The sequence below is a fragment of the Carassius auratus genome, unplaced genomic scaffold (assembly GCF_003368295.1).
Source record: "Carassius auratus strain Wakin unplaced genomic scaffold, ASM336829v1 scaf_tig00026059, whole genome shotgun sequence".
NCBI classification, from domain to species: domain Eukaryota; kingdom Metazoa; phylum Chordata; class Actinopteri; order Cypriniformes; family Cyprinidae; genus Carassius; species Carassius auratus.
Window position 1 is genome coordinate 52820 of NW_020525483.1, and position 25230 is coordinate 78049.

Consider the following 25230-nt stretch of genomic DNA (forward strand, 5'->3'; position numbering starts at 1 on the left):
AAAGTTCATTATAATTAATTGAGTTCTGAACTAATTAAATTAATCATACATTTATATAACTTAATTATTCATCATAACCTACAGAATAACTGAATAAATCCTTCAATCTGAATTCATAGACTATTGCTGTAATGAATGAAATGTAATTACGTTTCTTCAAATAAAAACAGGACTGTATATAATTCTGTTATATAGCATATAATCATTACCTTTCAGACTGATATGTTTGTCTTGGATTATTTGATATGATTTGTCTGTCATTATTCATTAACCCTTCAGAGTAGTCAAATGTATCAGAAGGAGGTGAATGGAGCAGATTGAGAGAGAGAATGTGAAGAAACAGCAGGTGGCGCTAGTGCACTGTTTTAGTTTGGGATCTGCTGTTAGAAGGAAGAAGCAGGAGAAAGCAGGTGTGTTTGTGCTTCACATTCCTGTCCAGTTGGTGGCGCTGATGCACGAGATCTGTTGTTAACTGGACTTTGATTTTCTCCAAGATGAAGTCGTGTCAGGTGACAAACATGAATCGTGAAGATCGCACAGGTGTTTAACAGCGATCACAAACCGGAAGTGTTTGAAAGACTTCTGGATTCTGTTCCTGCAGCACAAGATCGTCTGAACTACTGCAAGTAAGTCTGAATACTTTCACCATTACACTTATTTAGGAGAATGATGAACGCGTTTCAGAGCTGGATGAAGCGGGATTTGTTCAGTTATAACTTATACCTGTCTGTCGCCGAAGTAAACCACCAAGAAACAGAAACATTTGTTTCTCTGAACTCTCATGATCTTGATCTGATTGTCATGTCCAGGTCATGATGAGCATCTGATCGTCTTCAGAGACACAAAGATCTCAGTGTTGAGCTGTTCATCTGCAGTCTGCCAGAGAAGAGAGGAAAGATGAGTCTCTCACAGAAACAGAGGTAAGACTGAGTCTGTTTTCAGAGAATCATTTTAAACACTGCTGCACTTTCAGAGGTTTGCTGGAAAAAACACAACCTTAACAAACTTTGTGTTATATTTACGTATCATTTGCAGAACTTTGGAGTTTCATAATGCTCTCATTAAAAAAAAAGATATTTGAAAAATAACCAATAGATGATAAATATCTCATAACTTAAAATCAAAATCATAATTTACAGTCATTTTACAGTCGCTCTTCAACACTGGGTCTGTACTTAAGTCAATTATTCCACATCAGTGACTTCAGTTTTAGGTCAGACATAAAAAATTACTCCACACTTAATTTAAAGGGTCATATGATGCTTTTTATTGTTTTAATCTTTCTTTAGTGTGTAATATAACTGTTTGTGTAAGATCTTCAAAGTTACAAAGGTCACAGTCTCCTGTAAAGTGATTTATTCTGTCTAACAGAGAACACTGATCCAGAAATGATTAAAAGTCCTTGACTGAAGTCCAGATATTAATTTCACAAATGTCTGCATCACAAAGTAAATTATTAACGTAATGCTGTTCAAAGGTTTACACAAAGAGAAGACGAGGCTTCAGTGAGTTTTAGTGTTGTCAATCATGTTGTGGAGACGCTGTGTGTTTGGATGAGAAAGCAAACCCTCTTTGTTTGGATTCAGTGTTTAAGATTTATTAATAACTCTGTTCCTGAGCCGTACGACCCAAAGGTTAGCTTGTGTACAGCACACTTTATGAAGCTACAGTGCATTTTCTCCCAGCTTCCTGTGTACAACATCAGATATACACAGCTAAATACACTGTACATAAAATACAATAAACCACACCTAAATACACTGTACATAAAATACAATAAACCACACCTAAATACACTGTACATAAAATACAATAAACCTAACCTAAATAACTGTATTTTATGTTGACACTTCAGGACATATAGTTGTTACAGTGAAGAAGAAAAAATATAACTTTATGAGATTGTATCTGAAAGATTAGAGAGTTGCAAAATAAAAGCTTATCTCTGAAAGGTTCAGCCCAGACTTGGACTCTGAGTCTAACAGATACGGTAATTATTACAACGACATTGTTACTGTTATTATTATTACACCCAATAAACAAAGTGGTGATTTTTTAAAATAGCATCATATGCTCTCTTAAATTGAAGTATGCTAACAGAACTGTGTAGCGTTGAAACTTCTGTTCTCCATTTTAGTCAAAAAAAAGAAAATGCAAAAGAAGTTTCTCTTCTCTCTTTGTGTCATTAGTGTAAGATCAGACTCACATGTGTCTGTGAAGAGTGACCGGTCAAAGGATGATAACATACCAGACTTCAGTGAGAAACAAACATCTATCATAAGGTATTTATTATCTTTAACATTATAATGTTGTGTTGGCTTATTTCTCCACTAAGATGCTTGTGATAGAAATGAATGAAATAAAACAATAACTCACTGATTTCCTCTTTATTGAACTCAGTCTGGAGCTTCTTTCCAGTAACACAATTACACAAGCAGACACAAGGAGGTATAAATTAACCATGAAAAATAGATCATGCAGCCAAACATGAATATGTCTTTCCATCTATCCATAGTCATAGATGAACAAATGCATGTCTATACTGTGCTTCATTACCATCCTCAACAGTGAAGCTCTTTAAATGAGACTGAAGGAGCTCCTGTAGTAAAGTGTTTTGTTCTTTGTGTCATTAGTGTAAGATCAGACTCACATGTGTACAGCTCTGTGTCTGTGAAGAGTGACCAGTCAAAGGAAGAAGGACCAGTCTTCAGTAAAGAAACATCACAAACCAAACGGTATTTGATGCGTTTCTTATTTTTCTTTAAACATTGTCTGTGTCAGAAAGTATGTCAGTGAATAATTATCATAAAACGTATAGTCCATTAATGTATGACTTATTTATTGCTTTTCTCTTTCCTAAAATGTTTAAACTATATTTTGGTCTATATTTCTTCCCCTAAAAATGAAGTATTTTGATTTATTTATTATCAGGCTTCAGTATGAAACATTAAATCCAGATTTACAGTCTCACAGGAACCACAAGAATTTTACAGACAGTCTCCTGCAGATCTTCCAGGTAATAAAAGACATTTTCACACATTTCACATAACACACATAAGCAAATATATTAGTGAATAAGAGTGTGACAACTTTTATTTAAATTTTTTCTTAAGAACCAATAAAATAATGAGAACCTATTTTTATTAAAATTTACAGCAAATTAATGTTTGTCTCACCTTGATTTTTGATGAATATTTTTAATAGCTGAATAAATAATTTTGGAAAAAAAAAATCATTTTTATCTTGCTTTGTAGGATCTTGAGAGCAAAATAATCACATTTCTTAAGAAAGAACTGGAAATGTTTAAGAAAATATTACAAAAAGAGGACAAGCAGTACTTTGTGAAGGACTTTAATGAGAACAGATGCAGTATGAAAGAAGCAGCTCTTGATCTCACGCTCTACTTCCTGAGAGAGATGAAGCAAGATGAAGCTGCTGATACTCTAGAAGGTAAGGGACTCGTAATCATCTGTCAGATTGTCACTTATAAATGTAGAGAGAAAATATGATTAAACAATATCTGTATTTTTGTTTCTGTTTAGACGAGCTGTTCTTCATTCATCAGCTAAAGTGTAGCCTAAAGAAGAAGTATCAATGTGTGTCTGAAGGAATTGCAAAGCAAGGAGACTCTACACTTCTGAAGAACATCTACACAGATCTCTATATCACTCAGGGTTGTAGTGAACAGGTCAATACTGAACATGAGGTGAGACAGATTGAAGTTGCTTCCAGACGTCATGAATCACAGGAGATACAGGTTGAGTGCAAACATTTGTTTGAAGCACCTGAACAAGACAAGCAGATCAGAACTGTACTGACAAAAGGAGTTGCTGGCATCGGAAAATCAGTCTCTGTGCAGAAGTTTGTTCTGGATTGGGCCGAAGTTAAAGAAAATCAAGATATCAGCTTCATATTTCCTCTTCCATTTAGAGAGATGAACTTAAAAAAGCAAGAAAAACTAAGTTTGATGGACCTTATAACTCAGTTTTTCCCAGAGACAAAAGGACTGAACCTTACAAGAAGAAATCAATTCAAAGTCTTGTTCATTCTTGATGGATTGGATGAATGTCGTCTTCCTGTAAACTTTAAGGATAATGAGACGTGGTCTGATGTTTCCTCACCAGCCTCTCTGGATGTTCTCCTGACGAACCTCATCAAGGGAAATCTGCTTCCTTCTGCTCTCATCTGGATCACCAGCAGACCAGCAGCTGCCAGTAAGATTCCTCCTGACTGTATCGACCGACTGACAGAGATACGAGGATTCAATGATGCACAAAAGGAGGAGTACTTCAGAAAAAGATTCACTGATGAGAATCAGGCCAAAGAAATCATTGATCATGTTAAACAATCAAAGAGTCTCTTTATCATGTGCCACATCCCAGTCTTCTGCTGGATTTCAGCCACTGTTCTCCAGAACATTTTAGAGGAGAAAAGAAATAATGTTGTGAAAAACAATCAGACTGATGATGTCTCCAAAACACTGCAGGAGTCAAATACTGAAGACACTCCTAAGACTCTGACACAAATGTACACACACTTCCTCAGATTTCAGATCCAGCAGAGCAGACGAAAGTATGATGGAGAATATACACCAGATGTTTCCTGGGATAAAGATGCCATCTTTTCACTGGGGAAACTGGCATTTGATCAGCTGGAAAGAAACAATGTGATCTTCTATGACACAGATCTGGAAGCCTGTGGTATTGACGTCTATAAGGCATCAGTGTATTCAGGCATGTGTACCCAGATCTTTAAGGAGGAAACAGGGATCACTCTTGGTACCATGTACTGCTTCGTTCACTTGAGCATTCAAGAGTTTATTGCAGCCCTTTATGCACATCAGTTTCTAGACATCAACAATAAATTTGTGTTTGATAAAGACTCTACAAAACAGGAAAACAAAAGCGGCAGTGTTTATCTGGATCATTTCCGTCACTTCCTTCTCGGACAATCCAAAAAAAACATGATTGATTTGCTCAAGACTGCAGTGGACAAGGCACTAGAAAGTGATAATGGACACCTGGATCTTTTTCTTCGATTCCTCCTTGGTTTGTCACTCCAGTCCAATCAGAGACTCTTACAGGGTCTGTTGAAACATTCAGAAGACAATGACCAGAGCAAAGAGGAAATAGTTCAGTACATCAAGCAGAAATTAGAGTCTAATCTGTCTCCAGAGAGATCCATCAATCTGTTCTACTGTCTGAATGAACTGAACGACCAAACTCTGGTGAAAGACATTCAGACCCACCTTAGCAAAGGAAGTCTCTCATCTGCTGATCTTTCACCTGCCCAGTGGTCTGCTTTGGTCTTTGTGTTGTTGACATCAGACGAGGAGCTGGAGGAGTTTGAGCTTCAGAAATTCAAGAAATCAGACGAGTGTCTCATTAGATTATCAGCAGTCATAAAAACCTGCAAAAGAGCTCTGTAAGTTATTTAATATATTTTGTCATGTTTTGTTCTCTTCTTAAAATTACATTAATCTACACTGATACAAAGCAGGCTTGGACACCACGATTTAGTGAATCAGTGAGTGACATACAGCCAGTATGGTGACCCATACTAAGAATCCGTGCTCTTCATTTAACCCATCCAAAGTACACACAGACAGCAGTGAACACACACGCACACACACACACACACTTGTATTATTGAATAATATTACTATTATTATATGTAGCTTTTTTGCTCACATTTTTGGTCTGTTTTCTCTTTGATAATTTGCGGATGCTGAAAATTCAGTGCATACCTACTTACATCCCCTCCTTGTTTACAAATCCAAAGCAAGTCCATACATCCGCATTTAAATGAAGAAGGGGCTTTCCTGATAACTTTCTGCAATGGCGTCATCTTTATTTTACTAACTTGCTGCATGCTGAAGGCGACCCAGCTGAGCTCACCAGAAAACTCAACACCACCGTCTAGTGGATTGTCTAGAAATTGATTTTATTATTCTACCAAATAGTATACTAAAAGATTGATACTTGGCATCCGTGTATTAATACAGTATTGCCATGGAAAATATTGCAATACTATACTTAATTGTAGTACACTATCATTTATTGACGTTATCCAAATGCTGTGTTCCAGACAGACAACTTGGATATACTAATTATAACACAATACAATATTGTATTATATTATAGTCTTTAATATTATACTTTACATAATAATATATAACACACTTTATATATTTATATATAATGTTGGGTAAAAAAAATGTTAGCCTGAATGCACTGTAAGTAGCTTTGAAAGCTGTTGTGTGGAGTCAGACACGTTAGGATCCAATTGCAGTATTAATTTATAGAGTGGTCAGACAGACAGAAATCAGAAACGGCATCAAGAGGGTCAAGGGATATCCAGAAATCAGTAACAATACCAGGCAAAGGTCGGGGCAGGTGGCAGTGAATCAAAGTCAGTGTACACAATCCAAAGTCAAACACAGAAGGAACAAACACTAGGAAAACCTTCAGAAATGCCAGACAGAACTAAACAGGACTTCGCAATGTGAGTGTGGATGAGTGCAACCTTTATGGTGTCACTGATAGGAAACAGGTGTGGTTCAATAATGAGTTCCTAGGCAGGGGTTTATGGGAAATGTAGTCCAGTGTGTACTGTGACGTTTGAAAGTCTGTGTGAATAAAAAGATATGTAGTGACCGGATCATGACAAAAGCATCTGCTAAATGCATACATTTATTTAAATGTATTTATTTATATACAGTAGAGAGAGAGAGAGAGAGATACACGTTATTTCCGGGTCCAATACACAGCTGGTTTTTGTGCACTTCAGCAAGTCATTGACATACTTCCCCCCCAGTCTTTGAAGCATTTCCTACATCTCTTATTCTTTTTTTTTCAGTCATTTACTTTAAATGTGTATTTCAATTCTTTCAGCCGTTTTTAATTATTTCATTTATAAATTAATTTAAAAAAAAAATGAAGAAAATGAGTCATAAAGTGTACAATAAAATCATTATATTATAATCACATTGCACTTGAATCAAGGTGTAATCTGCCAATTGTCCTGCAGGTGACTGCTTAAATCTGTCTTCTTACGATGCACTAAGGGCTTAACGATTACTCCAGAGAACCCGTAGATCTACGATGATTTTCAAGTGCTACTTAAGTTACGATGCTTTTGGGAAACAGAGCATGATATTAAGATCAGTCGTACGATGGTTTTTACAAACTTAATAGGCTTACGAAGCTTTTGGAAAACCTGACCCTGTTTAGTTAGCTACAGAAGAAGCACATAATGTTATTATAAAACACATTGTTCCATTGTTATTTCTACTCCAATATGCAGTTCAATTTCTACAACTTCTGCTATAAAGGAGATGTACTCTTACATAACCTCAATGCATTAATGATAAACCTCCAGATTCTCCACCTCAAGACACTCATCCAGAAAATAGAGCAGCACTTTTAAATGTATAACCCATTGCCATTAATGATCTATACCTGTTAATCATTTACATATTTTATTAAGTAGGAAATTTGAATCAGTGCAATCTTAATATATATGCAGTGTATTTACTGTTCATCTAAAAATAATTGATTGATATATATATATATATATATATATATATATATATATATATATATATATATATATATATATATATATATATATATATAATATTATGTTTAACAAATGTATTACATGTATCTGACTCTGATTTGATTTATTTCTCTTGTAGGTTAAATGATTGTGGCTTAACAGACAAAAGCTGTCCAGCTCTGGCTTCAGTTCTTGGATCAGATACCAATCTGAAAGAACTGAACATGAACAATAATAATCTGCAGGATTCAGGAGTGAAGATCCTCTGCACTGGACTGAAAAATAAAAATTGCAAATTAGAGATACTGAGGTAAGTTTTGTGACAATCTGGAGTGTTTGGTTAGAAGATCTATCTGTTAACATGGACCTAGATCATTTGACACATAATTGAGGACAGAACTGCTTCAACTCTTGAATTCTACATTCCACATTCTCTACATTCTCTCTCTCTCTATTATATATATAAATAAATACATTTAAATAAATTGATGCATTTAGCAGACACTTTTATCCAAAGCGTCCTACAGTGCATTCAGGCTAACATTTTTTTTTACCTAACATTATATATAAATATATTAAATATGTTATATATTATTATATAAAGTATAAAATTAAAGACTATAATGTAATACAATATTGTATTGTGTTATCATTAGTATATCCAAGTTCTCTGTCTGGAATGCAGCATTAGGATAATGTCAATAAACGATAGTTTACTACAATTAAGATCCATTCTGTAAGAAGACATATCAGCACTTGACAAACAGACAGCGACTCCTAAGTAGCACTTAAATCACAGCTACGTGCAACTGTGTTAAGTGCATTGTTAAGAAATGCATGTGAAACAATAAAGAACGATCGCAAAATTACTCATAGAATAAACTCTTAAGCTCTAAGATCATTCGTTATCAGGAAACCTGGCCCAGGACTGTACAATTAATCAAAATAAACTCTAAATTGTGATATGGGGTAATGCATTTATCAAATCACAAAAGGCTGCATTTTAAGTTAGAAAAGCGGAAGTTCTAAATGGCTGTTAAATAAAATCAGACAGACACGGCCTCAACATATAACAAATGACAAAGTGCTCATTCTGAAATCTGATTTATGGTTTGTATACACGTATACCTTTATTCGCCTTGAACAGTTGTTCATTGTTTATATAATTCTGTTACAGAGTTTTTTTCATACAGTAGCTGCTAGATGCAAATGTTTCAACAATGATTTCGTTAACAGCATTCATTTTGAAGCAGGTAATGATTTAAATAGTGGTTAAATTATTATTAATTAAGCATACAACATTTTACTTGGAAACAGTAGCTAATGCTAGTAAACATATCCGTGATCTTGGAGAGTCTGAAATAGATGTTGCTCAATCAGGACATTAAAAATATACACATCGTAATTTATTCAGAAAAATAACTGAATACAGACAGTACGGACATGAAGCTTTGTTTCAAGATGGTCAATACATCGCCACGGGTGGTAATAATGGCCAGGAAGATGACGGAGGTACACTATGAGAATCAACGAGTCGCTTTTTTCCCTGACATGTGATGTGTGTCAGGAGAGGAGCAGTGATAATTGTACACACACACACCTGTCTGAACCTTCAGTTAAATTCTGTCTCTAACTTCTGCTGTGACTGCTGAATGTGATCATGTTTACTGACTACAAACTGAGGATTGAAGACTAATTAAAAAAAATATATATTTGTGTACATGTATGTATGTTTCTATGTTTCAATGTAATTTCATAAAGTCAGGGTCAGTCTGGTTTCCACTGTCACTTCTGGGTCTTCCTCTGGGACAACGGCCAGGGTTTTTTGGTCAACTGGGTCTCTGAGTTTAGGTTAGAGGAGGTTATGAATGAAAGAGGTGTTTATCGGAGTCTGGAGAACATCAGTGCAGAGGATCATTTCATAAAGTTAAAGACATTAAATTTTTTCAGGCAGAAATATTTATAAGCGATAAAGACTATGCACACTAGCCATTAACATTACCATAGTAAACATGGTAAGACTGCTTGAAGAAATCAGCTTCAGCTTCTCATTCAGACGATCACAATAGTGTATTATTTAGTGTAGTGTATAGTAACATGTTTTTTCGGTCCTAACTCGTCTACGCTCCATATAAATCTTTAACAAAGCTTGCAAACAAACGTCTGCTTTTATCATGTTTGTTTTGTGATCGCGCTGGTTCCAGTGACTTTTCTATTATTAGTTTTCTGATAACTTCTTTGTTGGTGAAATGATGGAGTTGTGTGACGTTGTTCCAGAGAGGCGTGTAAAGGGTGTTTTAATGAAGCGCTGAGGAGTTTCTGACCCGACGGTAGAAACACAGCATGATTCTGGGCTCGGTGCTACAGGACTGAATAATTATGAGACACTGACATGTCATCGAAGTATTATAGTCCTTTACCATGTCACAAACTCATCAACACAATGTGGAATTATAAACCTGGAAGACAAAAATATGGCAAAAATCCCAGAATTAACCAGATTTGTCCAACAATTAAATTTAACAGATGCTAACATTGTCTATACTGTTTATGTTTGTGTAAGAGAGACTTGTAAAGTTAGTTGTTGTGTGATCAAACATTTGAAAGTTCTGAATCTGTGGAGCAAAGCTGATCAAGTCACTGGACAGAGCAGAGCGAATGCATTTACGTTGTAGTGATGTTCAGACCAGAATCAATTTAAACACAAATACACAGCAGTCAGGACTTTTATTTTAGACAATATGATCCGTTTTAGACAAAAGATGTAATAAGAATTATATGACAGAAATAAAAAGATAGGAAAGATTTTAACACCTTTCACACAAGGTTGTTAGGAATTAAAACTTACAGCCGAAAACTTTCAGAGAAATTGTACATAAATCATGAGAAGTGTCAATTATTTGATTAAATGATCAACTTGTTTGTTTTTGTGTTTTGAAGACCAAATTGTGGAAAATTATCCAAAGGTGTTCAGACACTCTTCATCTGTTTTTTGTTTTATCAAGACATTGTGACTTTATTAAATAGTTGTCTTCTATCTTCTCTCTTTCTCTCAATGAAGATTAAGATGCTGTGATTTGACAGATGAAGGTTTTCTGCTGTGACTTCATGAACATAACGTGTCTGATTCATTGTGTTTTCTCTTTCTGTCTTCAGTCTGTGGGGATGCAGTATTACAGAGAAACAGTGTCTCATCCTGACTTCAGCTCTGAAATCAAACCCATCACACCTGAGAGAACTGAACCTGAGCTGGAATAAACTACTAGGAGACTCAGGAGTGAAACACCTCAGTGATCTACTGATGAACACACAATTCAAGCTGGAGAAACTACAGTTAGTATCATTATACTCTACAGCAGTTACAGTCAGATTAAAGATTACTGTTTACTTTCAGGAAAAGGAAATGAAGGATGTGACGTGTGGCCAAATATAGTGTCCCATACTCTGAACATCTGGATTTAACACACACACACACACCGTGAACAGACACACACACACACATGAACAGACACACGCACAGTCTCTCACACACACACACCTTGAACAGACACACTCACCCTCTCTCTCTCTCTCTCTCTCTCTCTCACTCTCTCTCACACACACACACACACACACACACCATGAACAGACACACGCACAGTCTCTCACACACACACACCTTGAACAGATACACGCACCCTCTCTCTCTCTCTCACTCTCTCTCTCACACACACACACACACACACACCATGAACAGACACACACACCCTCTCTCTCTCACACACACACACACACTTTCTCACACGCACACACATAGTGAAGACACACACATGCAGTCTCTCTCACACACACACACACACATACACACACACATTGAACAGACACACGCACACTCTCTCTCTCTCTCACTCTCTCACACACACACACACTCTCTCACATGCACACACACAGTGAAGACACACACACACACACACACACTCTCACACACACACCTGCGGCGCTGAGGAACAGTTGTGGTTCAGTTCTTGCTCGAGGGTCTCATCTCAGTCAATCACCGGAGATCACAGTAATCCAGTTCATTAATGGACCAAAATATTATTATTATTCACTCAGACCTGTACAGTAAAGAATGACAATTACAAAAAAATTTACACATGTCTTTAAGTAAATTGTAATTAGGGATGCACGATCATGATTTTTCACGGCGATACTGATTTGCGTTTTTTATTTATTTTTATCTTTAAACAAGAAATAAGAAAGAAGGAAAGTGTGCATAAACAAGATGTTTATTTGGTATTTAATAGGGCAAATTGGCTTTTGGATATTGAAAACAATAACCGCAACTATCTGAAATTAACGGCAGTAACTGCACAGTAAGTAGACTACAATCAATACAAACACAGATGATACAGACCTCAGCATTTAGCTTTTGTTTCTGAATTGTGTTGAAACTACAGAGAACTGGCCTTAAATAAAAGATTAACTGTAACCATGTGAAATTAAAGGCATTAACTGCATAGTTCTACAATCAAACAACACAATCAACACACATTCAATAAGAGGTGTCTTAATCAGCATTCAGTATTTGTTTTGGTTTTTACATTTGGTTTTAAATAATAAAAAAGGTCTTTACCAGTGAGACCAAATAAAAGTATGCTATATAAATACATTATTCCAAACTGTTAAAATCAAATAATGTTGGTGCGAATAAAACAAAGATGCAAAGTTTTATGGTAATGATTCACATATATATATATTTTTTTTTACTTGGAAAAATAAATAACTATTGTCTCAAGTTAAAAAATATAGATGTCCATTATTAGCCTTTTTTTTTTTTTTTATTGGATGAATTAAACACTTTTTCTCAGTGTGCTACAGCAGGTGATTTTTAAATCAAATTAAGTCAATGTAATTTTAAGGTAAAATAAAAATAATCATCCTATACAGAACTGACGTTTACTTCTGACTTTTCAAATGTGTATGCAAGCTCTACTTTCCTACAACAACAACAAACATTTCAGTTTTGTCACAGTTAGTCTGTTTCGTTTCTCATCCAACACGTGAGAAGTTGATCTGAACATCCTTCACTGTCTCCTCTTGTGCAGGGCACAGACAGGTACAGATACCCTCGCGATAAAGGGACTCTTATTTTGTGCAGTCGGCTGTTCGCTTCCTGCTATCTGTGCCTCAGACGTGTAGCTCTGCACTTCCGGCGCTGATCGGCTGCCCGTGTCCTGCGAACAGATTTCGAAATACTTCCACACAAATGACATGACAGCGAATGATTACAATGTCTGTGCATGCGGGCGTACTTCCGGAAAAATCGGTCGAAAAAAGACCAAAAACCGGGCAAAAGTCGATTGCGTTTTTTAAGCGCAAATCGTCCGATTTATGGCCTTTCAACCGGTGAATCCCTAATTGTAATTCAGAAACAGAATTTTCTTGATTTCTCACATTTAAACTACATTTTCACATTTAATGTTATTTTAAGTAGTTCTGTAGTTCATCCTGTGTCTACTTTGTTCATCTTTTTTCTTCTGTTTTGGTTTATGCTCATATAATAAGGTTTTTGGCAGTGTTTTAATTATTACACTGTATGTTGTTAACAGATGATGAATTACTCCCACATGAACATAACGTGTCTGATTCATTGTTTTCTCTTTCTGTCTTCAGTCTGTGTGATTGCAGTATTACAGAGAAACAGTGTCTCATCCTGACTTCAGCTCTGAAATCAAACCCATCACACCTGAGAGAACTGGACCTGAGCGAGAATGAACTACTAGGAGACTCTGGAGTGAAACACCTCAGTGATCTACTGATGAACACACAATTCAAGCTGGAGAAACTACAGTTAGTATCATTATACTCTACAGCAGTTACAGTCAGATTAAAGATCACTGTTTACTTTCAGGGAAAGGAAAGGAAAGGATGTGACGTGTGGCCAAATATAGTGTCCCATACTCTGAACATGTGCTCTGCATTTAACACACACACACACACACACACTCTCTCTCTCACACACACCTTGAACACACACACACACACACACACACACACACACACACAAAGTGAACACACACACAAAGTGAACACACACACTTTGAAAACGCACACTCAGACACACTCACACACACACACACTCTCTCACTCACACACACACACACACACACACAAAGTGAACACACACACTTTGAAAACGCACACTCACACACACTCACACACACACACACTCTCTCACTCACACACACACACACACACCTGCAGCGCTGAGGAACAGTTGGGGTTCAGTTCTTGCTCGAGGGTCTCATCTCAGTCAATCACCGGAGATCACAGTAATCCAGTTCATTAATGGACCAAAATATTATTTTTATTATTATTATTATTATTATTATTATTATTATTTTATTCACTCAGACATTTACAGTAAACAGTTTTTTACGGTTTTTCTTCTGTTTTTGTTTATGGTCATGTTTTAAGGTTTTTGGCAATGTTTTATTTATTACACTGTATGGTGTTAACACATGATGAATTACTCACACATGAACATAACGTGTCTGATTCATTGTGTTTTCTCTTTCTGTCTTCAGTCTGTTTGGATGCAGTATTACAGAGAAACAGTGTCTCATCCTGACTTCAGCTCTGAAATCAAACCCATCACACCTGAGAGAACTGGACCTGAGCGGGAATGAACTACTAGGAGACTCTGGAGTGAAACACCTCAGTGATCTACTGATGAACACACAATTCAAGCTGGAGAAACTAGAGTTAGTATCATTATACTCTACAGCAGTTACAGTCAGATTGATTTATCATACATCATTTATTTCCAAAAATGAATGTACCCTTGTGATTTTTAATGAAAATAACCATCACTTTCTCTCAAAAACACATCTCTTCTCTCGTCTGATGATGTGAAGGAGGGAAAACCTGTCAGTCACATGAGATCACAGCAATACATTTACATTTACATTTATTCATTCAGCAGACGCTTTTATCCAAAGTGACTTACAGATGAAGACAGTGGAAGCAATCAAAAACAACAAAAAGAGCAATGATATATAAGTGCTATAACAAGTCTCAGTTAGCTTAACACAGTACACGTAGCATGGGATTTTACATAATATAATAAAAAAAAGAAAACAGATAGAATAAAAATAAAAAAACGAATAGAGCAAGCTAGTTAGAGGTCTTTACACACACACACACACACACACACAATTGCATAATAAATGAAAAGAAAATAGAATCCAAAAAGATTAGAAAGGTAGTTAGATGTTTTTAAAGAATATAATTAGAATAGTGAGTGTTAAAGTTCGAGGGTCAAATAAAGATGGAAGAGATGTGTTTAAAGCCGATTCTTGAAGATGGCTAAGGACTCAGCTGCTTGGATTGAGTTGTGCAGGTCATTCCACCAGGAGGAACATTTAATTTAAAAGTCCGTAAAAGTGACTTTGTGCTTCTTTGGGATGGCACAATCAAGCGACGTTCACTTGCAGAACGCAAGCTTCCAGAGGCACATAAGTCTGAAGTAACAAATTTAGGTAAATGGGTGCAGAGCCAGTGGTAGTTTTGTAGGCAAACATCAGTGCCTTGAATTTTATGCGAGCAGCTATTGGAAGCCAGTGCAAATTGATAAACAGAGGTGTTATGTGTATTCTTTTTGGCTCATTAAAAATTAATCTTGCTGCCGCGTTCTGGATTAATTGTAAAGGTTTGAAAGAATTTGCTGGAAGACCTGCAGAGAGGGCATTGCAATAGTCCAGCCTGGACAGAACAAGAGCTTGAACAAGGAGTTGTGCAGCATGTTCCCAAAGAAAGGGCTTGATCTTCTTGATGTTGAATTAAGCAAATCTGCAGGATCGGACAGTTTTAGCAATGTGGTCTGAGAAAGTCAGCTGATCATCAATCATAACTCCAAGGCTTGTAGCTGTTTTTGAAGGAGTTATGGTTGAAGTGTCTAACTTGATGGTGAAATTGTGATGAAACGATGGGATATTATTTACAGTAGAAAACAATTATCAGCTTTTCATCAAAAACTCATGAATTCCTGAACTGCAGTTTTGTTTTAACCCTTTAACTGCCCCACCAAGAAAAAAGCATTTGAAAATTTTTTTGTTTGCATTTCTTATCTCCTTATGTCATTAGTTACCACACTCAATGTATTTCTTTTCAACACGTCCCATAATTTTTAAAACATTAGCTTAGCTTTTCTACGTTTACCATAAAGTGACAAATCAACCATTTGGTTGAGCACGTTTTTGAAAAATTATTGAAAACATACTAAAGTTTTTTCATGGCACCAAGTAAAATAATTTTGTAAAGTTAGGGCTCTTACAGTGTAATATGTCAAAAAAAATATGCTTACCTTGTAAAATTTCACCAAAAACCGTTTACATGGCAGGAGTGATTTCTTTCTCTCTGACATCCATCAAAGAAGAAGTGTTGTGACAAATGCTGTTGATTGACACTCTGACATGTAGTGGATTTTCTTTGGCTTAACATACCTCTACCAGATGGTAGAGATGGCTCAATCAGCTTAAATTAAGTTAGGTACTCCTCTCAATAAAATATAGTGACTCAAAATGTGCTCAACCATTTGGTCGAGCGGCAGTTAAAGGGTTAAAGCTGTTTCACTCAGACATGCATCACAATAAGAACAAAATATGATCACAAAATCTTGTACTTGTTGACTGTAATCTACAATCTTAAAATATCTTGTATTAAATTTTCATTTCTGAACAGAATTTTCTTTATTTGTTGCATTTAAAATAAATTTGAACATTTTAATGTTATTTTTAAGATGCTTCTGTAGTTGATCCTGTATCTTAATTACATTATAAATCACAAACCTCTTTTTTTTGTCTAACTAAAGATTCTCTAGACTTGAAATGTAACTAATATCCTCAATATCCTAGTTTTTTATGGCTGTGTAATTATTTATTTATCGTTTTCAGGTTTCAGCAATATTTTATTTATCACACTGTATGGTGTTAACACGATGAATTACTCACACATGAACATAACGTGTCTGATTCATTGTGTTTTCTCTTTCTGTCTTCAGTCTGTGTGGATGCAGTATTACAGAGAAACAGTGTCTCATCCTGACTTCAGCTCTGAAATCAAACCCATCACACCTGAGAGAACTGAACCTGGGCTGGAATCGAATAAGAAACACGGGACTGAATCACTTATGTGACGTACTGAAGGATTCACGCTGTAAACTGGAGAGATTGAGGTCAGTAACATTCACAGACAAGAATCAAAATGATGAAAATCACTTTGTTTAACTCTTATGTGCTGTTCAAGATCTTTTGAGACCCCAAATGATGTTTGCTGAAATAAAAACAAATGTTCCCTTTATCTAAATGACAATCCTTCCACAGGTTCACAAAGCAGAACGATTACACTCGCAAAAAACAATCAATTGAAATGAAAATGTTGATTTTGTTGTAACATCATTTGTCAAAAAATGTCTGAAGAGGTGATAACCAGAGAATATCATAGATCCTTAAACTACACGAATGTGGACTTAAAACATTAATAAACTTAGTGTTATTAGTGTGTTTTTTTTTTTTTGTTACAAAAAGTCCTTTTGTTGGCTGTGTTCTCTGGAGAGCCCAAACAGCACGAGTGTCGTCCCCAAACGAACAGCACATAAGAGTTGAACAAAACACTTTATACTCAATATCTCATGATGAATGTGTTCACATTATATTTGTGAAAGATCCTTCATCTTAATGATTTGTTTGTAAGATGATCTCTCTTCCTCTGTTTGTCTCTTTCTAGTCTTTGTTACTGTGGCATTACAGATGTTTCTTCTTTAACTCAGTCTTTGACAAACACAAAAGCTCTGCAGTTTCTAAAAGAGATTAATCTGAGATATAATAAGATTAGAGACTCAAAGCAGAAGCTCATTGATGTGCTACGAGACTCAAACTGTAAACTGAGGTGAGTAAACTTCACTTTGTGATATTAAAGAGATTCATTTACCTCTGATATCTGAACAAATATATACTTTCAGATATTAGTGAAAAGAGTTGATCAAATGATCATCAAGCTTTATTTCAAAGGGTTTGTGTCGGAATGAAATGTAAAGTTGATAAAAATGTTGAACACAAAGGAGGAAAGAGAAGAAAAGCAGACTGTCACAGCTTTCTCCAGCAACAGCTGCTTTATTAATGAGATCAGTAATAGTGAATCATTAGAGTTTGAAATAGATTTGTTCAGATTGTAGGAAAACGCTGGTAAAATCAGAGCAGATTCAGCTTCAGCTCACAGTCGTCCAGCATCACATGATCAATGTCTCTGTCTCTTGTGTGTTTTTACTTTGACAAGCAACACATCACATTACTTTACACTTACTTTCTGTAAGAGATAATGTCCCTCCAGCCGCTTGTTATCACAGAATAAACCCGACAGGGTGATCAGGACTTGTGTCCTCCTGAAGAGACTTATTCTGTGATAACATCCGGCTGCATCTGCATTATCACACTTATTATATGCTTTCTTGACACACAAGTGAAGAATTAGACACAATTTAGATTCAGCTAAACACTTCTGGTCAGTTAGCAACAACTTGAACAACAAGACACACTTTGAACAATGTCTCCTCAAGTCTACTATTAACAGGAATCTCCTGCGGTTTGGTTTGAGGGTAAATCCAGTCAGTAACTGAGGCACAAGCTAATAGCAGTTGTGTTTGAATGAAACGAGTGAGAGCGCGGTGCTGTGATACGAGAGAAGTCAAAGAAACGGCCGACTCAAATACCGTATGACTGTGTTATTCTGCTGCTAATGACACACACCTAATGAATAACACACCTCCGAATGTCACCACTGACCAATCAGAATCCAGTATTCCAGCGAGCTGTGCAATCATTTCACTTATTTACTGAGACCAACACAAACATGTTTAAACTAGAGACAAACAGCTTTAACTAGTGACACATTTAACTGAAAGATTTGTGTTTTAAGACAAAGTCACATTTATATTTGTTCCCTGTCATTTATTAAAACCTGACTGAAGTATAGTAACCAATTGTTAATTTGTTTCACTGAACTCTGATTATCTTCTCTTCGGTTCTATCACCAAAAGTCTCTGGTAGAGATCCACCACCGAAAGTCCCATCAATCACAAGAAATACCTGAAGGAGTTAAATCACCAGAAGCTGATGAATGCTGTATCTCATAAAGTGAAGTGATCTTGAGAGGAGCAGTAAACATCAGCTGAAGATCCACAGAAGAGCTTCACTACTGTGTCTATGAGGAGAAATAAATGTGTGATAAATGTGTAAATGTGATCCATACAGGTGAAGAGACGCAGACTTTACAATCAAATAATGCAGCATGTGTGTTAGAAACATGATATTGAATGATTAATGTTGCTTTAGTATTCAAGCAGATGATCATTGTGTTTAATGTAAAGCTGGAACAGAGGAGGAAGAAGCTCAGATGAGTCTGTCTGGCTCTTCAGTTTAATAATATTTCTATTAAACTCATTCATAATGATTCAGATGTTTAAATGTGATTGTCAAGTGCAGCACTTAAAATGTGTCAAAAGATATAAAGCAAATCTACAATGTGTGAAACTTATCTCATGTTTTCTACACATTATTATTCTATTTGACTTTATATTTAGTTGTGTGTGTGTTGTTAATGTACATATATCCAGTATATAGTCTTTGTTCTGTGGATGGAGTCTCTCCTTCATCAAATCAACTAAACATTTTCACAAGTTAACAGCATTTGTGTCTTTCACTCTCCTCTAAATACTCAAACACATCTAGTCTTTTTAACACTTTTATATTTTCATGTAATAAAATGCCACATACAGTTAATAACAAGTGAAAAGTTTACTTGTCTGTTTTAAGTATTATTAAACTGTTTTAAATATAGGCTAACTTGTAGACATGAAACATAAAGCATAAATAGCTAATGCATAATAACAGAAATGTTCCCATTATATGTACAGCAGGTATTTTTGTAAAGGTGCTGTACTTTCTTAATGATTCAAATGCTAAATTTTTGAGATAGGAATTTTGGGTTTTCATAAGCTGTATGCCAAAATCATCAGTATAAAACAATAAAAGACCTGAAATATTTCAGTTGGTGTGCAATGAATCTATATGAAAGTTTAATTTTTAGCATTACATTATGGAAAATAATGAACTTTTTCACAATATGCTAATTTTTTTGAGAAGGACCTGTATATAATGCATTATTTGATCGATTACAGCTCCTTGAGCCATCTATATGTACCATAAAGAAAATTACCTGTAAAAATGATTTGACACATGAATTTTTCCTGACACAGTTTAACTCTAAGTTCTTGTCATATTTTATTACAATTTTCCTAAACTATACCAAATAAACTATGATAATGTGAGAAATGCTAAAGGTGTCTGAATATATTTAGGTTTGACTGTATGTTGGCGTATATAATACTTTAACATTTTAATACATTTTTAAAAATGATATTAAATGAAAATGTAAGAACTTTTATTTTTGGCAAAGTTCTGCACAACAGAAGTATATTAAGATACAACATGGACAAATACGATATTCCTTAATATATTTAAATAAATAAATAATTATAAAGAATAATATTATTGGTGTTAATATAAGTACATTGTACAATGCTAATATATTTCTGTAACTTTTATTTCGACTGGTTGTAGCGGACCTTTGAGTTGCAGAATGGATTTTACAATGGATTTTCTTCAATAAAACTAGGAAATGATTAAGTTTTCTCTCAGCCCTGCTGATGTTCATGATTATGTAGACATTTAAAACACTATTAGCATCATACAAACTTCAGTGTGTAGTAAATAAAACGGCACCATTCAGAGACATGCAGAAACAAGCAGATTATTTATATAGCAGTCTCTTTGTGCTTTAATACTCAGACACATATCTGCTTTTGCTTTATCCATACATCAGATATTTAGCATACATGTTTAGAGATGTATGAGCATCCATACATGCATTTTGAGTAGAAATTGCCTGGTTTCACTGTTACACCAGGGTTCACTTTTATATCCTTTCTTTTCACATTTCTCTGTTTTTTACTGTCAGATTCAGATCAGTTTCTCCCCAAAGAACATCATCTTAATATTTTCTTGTATATTATAGTGCTTCATAATCCATGTCATTATTCTTTATGATTTTGTTTTTGTTTAATAACTTTCTTATATATATATAAAAGTGTACTTTTTTGGTAAATGTATAATGTAGCTTTGCAACAGTGCATTTGTCATTTTAATCACACACTTTTATCGTCCAGTTTTATTGTCTAGTCTACTTTATGAAACTGATGATAATATTGGGTACTTCTGAAAGTCATGAGCTACTATGCTTGCTGTTTTAGCTTGATTTTTGTAAATGTTACAGATGTTCTGGCCTTGCGACTGCGAGCGCTATTTGGCGTGTTTTGATAGGCAAAATTTCAATCTTTTTAATTGGCAAGTTAAGTAATAACACTAAGGACTTTTAATTCACAATTGGGTAAACGTGGTAAACAAATATGAACAACATATTTATACATTTTGCATTTGTGTGAAAGCATATAACATATTTTAAGGATAAGTTATAATTAACATCTCTTGGGGCAAAAAAAAAAACTGTTTTGATTAGCCCTTATTCTCGCATCGCTGTCATTACGTCACCACTAGTATCCTTCCTTGTTCCTTCTGAGGTGAGTCCAGCAGTTATGATATTTTGCTCTTTTAAAGGCATAGTTCACCTTCAAATAAAAATTTGGTATGTTTCAGCTTACCTCAAGGGCATCCAAGATGTAGGTGTTTTTGTTTCTGCAGTCGTTCCCATTTTGATATTTTTAGGTCAAACCGTTCTTGTCTGTGACTCATTTAATGCAGGTCTATGGTCACCACCTCAAAGAGCAGGCACAGAGGAGTCCAAATTAAACAATTCCCCATCGTAAGTGCACATTGATGACCTAAGACACCAAACTAACAGTATTTATATCGTTTTTACCTCTTGTACACAACCACTTGCTTCTCAAAAATTAAAAACTTAATAACTACAGCTTTTATTATCTGTTTTTGATTTTTTTGATGATTCTGCTAGATTTCTTGTAACATCTAAAAGCCACAAACTATTAGTCTATAATTGATTTTTGGGCAAGACAGTTATGGAAAAGTTAAAAACTTCAGTCTCCTCCCAAAGGTGTCCATATCTGCTTTACATAAGCCTGGAGTACACTACACAATCTTCTGTTGTTTTTCTGTTGATTTTCAGTCTGGAGAGGTCGACACTATACTTGCTGAAAGTCTGCAGATTTGAGTTGACAAATTCCATAGAAAATCACAAAGTATTTGATGGTCACACGGACTCTGATTTTTTTAGCTTCAGACATTGATTTTATCCAGTCGGAGGATATCAAACATGTTTGATATTTTCAGCTGATTTTAGAAAACAGGCACAGTTTCACCGACAGGACTTAGGGTAGCACTTTATTTTACAGTCCTGTTCCCCATGTATATACTATGTACTTATTATAGTAATTACAATAACTATGTAATAACTAGGTACTAACCCTGAACCTACCCCTAAACCTAACCCTACCACATGTAGTTACCTTGTATTACCAGAACTTTCTTAGATAAATACACTGTAAGTACACTATAAGTACATGTGAGTACACTTACTGTAAAATAAAGTGCAACCGGACTTAGACTTAGACAGGATTAGGCCACAGTTCAAATGTTATTCATATCAATGTTATGCCCACATTATTGGTGTGCATCTTGAGACAAAACAAAGGCACTGATAGGTTTTAAGATCAGTCAGTGCAAGTTTATATCAGCTGAAACAGCTCAGAATGACATTGTAGTCTGGGACTAGTCTTAAACCTTGTCTGTGAACCAGAGGGATTTTGTTTTAATTTGTCATGCGTCTCCTAGTTTGTTGAGATGGGACCAACTTTAACGTCTGGTAGTGTATGATCCTCGGTCGTGTAATGTATTATGCTTAGTTTTCCTTTGCCCCAATTTACAGAGTTGGTCTGTGTATGATGCCTAGTGTTTTAAAAACTCTGTTCAGATTTTAACTGTGATGTAGAGTATTCAAGCCTTTAGAGACACTGGGGAAATCACAGCTGTCAATCATGACGTCAGACCTGTTTAGAATTCCAATAAAACAAAACCTATGAACACTTGAACGGACATCAGTGTGAAAATAATTAGCTAAAATGACAGAAAATAAAAATAGAAATGTCCCGTTAGTTTTAATGCGTATCTTGCCTCTCACTCCATTCAAGCAGAGGGCGGGGCTTATGAGCTGAACTGCAGCCAGAATGGTTGACTTCAAAGTAACCAACACCACTTTGACAGTCGGTTTAGTTTTTTGTTATATGGTCAACAGTTTATTGGGACATCAGTCCAAGCAGTTTGATCTGTCAGATGATCCTGAGGTAAAGGCCTGATTGTCTATTAGCTGAGGGGCTTTACTATATTGAGAAAGAAGAGTGAATGGAAGAAGTGTTGCTTCTATGGCATCGCTCTGAAGAACCTTTTAAGCACCTTTATTTTTAGGAGTCAATGGTGTTGGAGAAGGAAACGAGGAAAGAGATCAGACAGGTGGTGACTTCAGAATCATATTGAGATTAGCAGAGGAGACGGGAATATAGTGCGGTGAAGTTAATAAACGTTTTAAAAAATCATTTTACTTTACGATGAAAGTTACTGAGGACCAGAAGTGGTTTAGTTACCCACATTCTTAAAAGTAACTTCACTTTCACTTCATAATAATTATAATAATTATTAATAATTAAAATATAATAAACGCTAGCGTGGAGAGAACATACAAACTACACAGATGTGTGCTTTTTGTTATTCACAATAAACTACAGAACACACACACACACACACACACTGAATCTAATAGAGAATCACGCTTTGGTTCCTATTTTAGAATGACTTTAGTCTAGTTACAGCGAATTTAGATTTTATTATAAATAATAAAAATACATATAATGTGTGTTTTTTTAAGTGGGGCTGGGTTTTTCACATGACACACAAATGATGATTTATTATAATGGTTTCTGCTGTTTTCCACCTGCATTAAGATCTCTGGCAGTTCATTATAATGTATAATAAACATAAAAAAATCCTCCTATTACACAAATCCGGAACAAATGAGCTCTTTCCGATATTAATGCAGATTTTTGTGTGTATTCCGCAGTTTCTAAACATTATACAGAGATCACGGTGCATGTGAAAAGCCCCACATAAAAGAATATAGGCCTAGCAAATGAGAATCACTACAATTATTGAATACAATTTCAGACAAAGTCCTTCTTAATGATTTTTTAATTCGTTTACAGTTTTTTACAGACGCTAGGACACATTTCTCAATACTTAGGTCACTTTTGCAAAACTCTTTCAGCTTGGCAAAGCAGTTCATTTCACATTCAAAATGCACTAAAACTACCAAAACACTCTCTTCAGGTCTCAAATCAACTCATTCTTCCAGAACACTAGCAAAGGTCGTCAGTCGACAAACACACTTTGTCACCCACAAAACAATGACCTAAAAAACACTAACAACATGTAGCATTATACAATGATTTCTTGTGTAAAACAAGGACACATCTCTGTTTATAAGTCACTGCAATATATGTAACTGGAATGAATCAGACATGATGCAGAATTCGTCAATATTTTATGACGTTTATTTATTTTTATTTTTTTGCACTGAGTAATTCCAAAATAGAGGAATTTGTATCCACACCATCCACTGATACAGATACAACAGTAATGCTAATCTACTAACTGTCCAAATGTTTTTATACCATTTAATTTTAAGATTTAAAATATATTTCATTCAAATATTACTGTAGAAATGTAGCAAAATGCTGTCTTATTCAGTTTTGTATCGTTATTGTTTTGAAGTTTAACAGTTGTGAAAACCGTATCTAAGCATGTGAAACTGACCTGTTTGTACAAAGAGTTTTGTCAGTTGTTGTGTGTGAGTGAGAAAAGAAGTCATGAAATTTGAGAGATGAAGTCACTGAATGCATTTTGTGCCAAAGCAATGATAATCGATCCTCAGTTTAGCCCACATAGACTGTTGTCCTCACTGTGTGAAGAGTTTTGCAAAAGTGACCTAAGTATTGAGAAATGTGTCCTAGCGTCTGTAAAAAAAACCTGTAAGTTAATAAAAGCCAGCTGTTTTAAATAACAGAAGAATATGTAAAAACAGTTTCCTGTACATTGATTTATTTGTGGTTGCCCGTCACAATATCAAAACTGAGCTCCACAAACAGATTTTCCAAAAGACTTTGACTTCTCTGAACATGAGCACTGCAGTTTCAAAATCAAAACCAGATCACAGTGTTTTTATATCACTGTATTTCTGAAGGAAACCAACTGTCTTCAGAAAGTTTTGGATGTCATCTTTTTAATTTCAGCTTGGGTGTTATGTCTGATAAAGAAGTGTATATTTGTCCTGGTTCTCCGAAAGAAGTGTGGAAAAAGTTCTTTCTGCATCTGAAGCAGCAGTGGGGTAATGAAATCAAAGGGAGTCATCTGTACATGATTCAAAATATATGGAAAATAAGAAGGAAATAAAAGAAAGGAACAAGTCATAAATAGACTGAGGATTGGACATCGCAAGCTATACAAAACTCTTCATGTTAGAGGAAAACACCCGACAGGACTAAAGTGATGATGT

At 35.3% G+C, this 25230-nt stretch overlaps 1 protein-coding gene across 1 annotated transcript in view; it reads left to right on the forward strand.

Annotated features, from left to right (window-relative positions):
• Positions 1-513: 513 nt before the first annotated feature.
• LOC113078586 (NLR family CARD domain-containing protein 3-like) overlaps positions 514-25230 on the forward strand; it is a 66975-nt gene continuing 42258 nt past the window's right edge. Inside the window, exon 1 of the mRNA XM_026250902.1 lies at positions 514-626. The gene's annotated coding sequence lies outside the window, so the exon portion shown is untranslated. The remainder of the gene's footprint in view (positions 627-25230) is intronic.